This window comes from Oryctolagus cuniculus, unplaced genomic scaffold (assembly GCF_964237555.1).
Source record: "Oryctolagus cuniculus unplaced genomic scaffold, mOryCun1.1 SCAFFOLD_87, whole genome shotgun sequence".
Classification (NCBI taxonomy): domain Eukaryota; kingdom Metazoa; phylum Chordata; class Mammalia; order Lagomorpha; family Leporidae; genus Oryctolagus; species Oryctolagus cuniculus.
This window is the reverse complement of record NW_027208379.1, coordinates 42,986-44,417: the sequence shown is the minus strand read 5'-3', so window position 1 is coordinate 44,417 and position 1,432 is coordinate 42,986.

The following is a 1,432-nucleotide window of genomic DNA, read 5'->3' as shown; positions in this document are numbered from 1 at the left end:
TTGTCTATTTTCTCATTTTTCTTATTTATCATGGTTTGTAATGAATTTTCTGATGTGAGCTTTGGTTTTGAGGCTGCAGTATGGAGTTCAGGGCACCGGAGGAATGGTCTTTTTCAATCAGGGTACAGCTGTGGGCCTGCTCCAATTCTGGCTTGCTGTCATTGTTTTGGGTGCCTCCGCCGATTTGAGGTTTCTTGAGTGGCAATTTCCTAAACGGTTTCTGAGTCTCAGTTGGTTTTGTCCTCTTCATTCCCAAATTTTGTATTCTGACGCAACAGAAAAAAGAGTTTGGACAGAATAGCTATTATGAAATAAAAAACACATCAAATAGGCTTTTGAAAGCTACAGGTAACACGACCAAGGTGAGATTTTGTTTTGGAAAATGAAATGGAACACTTTGGCTGTGGGGACAGATATTAACTGCCTCCGTTCAGGTTAATTCAGTCAATATTCCTCAGGCATCAGCTGGAGAGGTGGATGAATCTGGGAATATACGGTTTCCTTGCGACAAAATCAAGCCCAATATCATTATGAATTCTTGAATTTCTTTGGCATTTTTCTCATTTTTCTTAATTTTAGTGGTTTGTAATGAATTTTCTGATGTGAGCTTTGGTTTTGAGGCTGGCATATGGAGTTCAGGGCACAAGAGGAAGGTTCTTACTCAATCAGGTCACAGCTGTTGGCTTGCTCCAATTCTGGCTTGCTGTCATTGTTTTGGGTGCCTCCGCCGATTTGAAGTTTCTTGAGCATCAATATCCTAAATGTTTTCTTGGTCTGAGTTGGTTTTCCTTCTTCCTTCCCAAATTTTGTATTCTGACACAATACAAACAAGAGTTTGGACAGAGTAGCCATTAGGAAATAAAAAACACAACAAATAGGCTTTTGAAGCTACAGGTAACACGACCAAGGTGAGATTTTGTGTTTTGGAAAATCAAATGGAACAAGTTGGCTGTGGTGACAGATATTAACTGCCTCCGTTCAGGTAAATTCAGTCAGAATTCCACAGGCAGTCAGCTGGAGGGGTGGATGAATCCGGGAATAGCCGGTTTCCTTGCAACTAAATGAAGCCCAATATCATTATGGATTCTTGCATTTCTTTGGCTTTATTCTGATATTTCTTATTTATCATGGTTTGTAATGAATTTTCTGATGTGAGCTTTGGTTTTGAGGCTGCAATATGGAGTTCAGGGCACCGGAGGAATGGTCTTTTTCAATCAGGGCACAGCTGCTGGCTTGCTCCAATTCTGGCTTGCTGTCATTGTTTTGGGTGCCTCCGCCGATTTGAGGTTTCTTGAGTGGCAATTTCCTAAACGTTTTCTGAGTCTCAGTTGTTTTTTCCTCTTCCTTCCCAAATTTTGTATTCTGACGTAATACAAGCAAGATTTTGGACAGAATAGATATTATGAAATAAAAAACACATCAAATAGGCTTT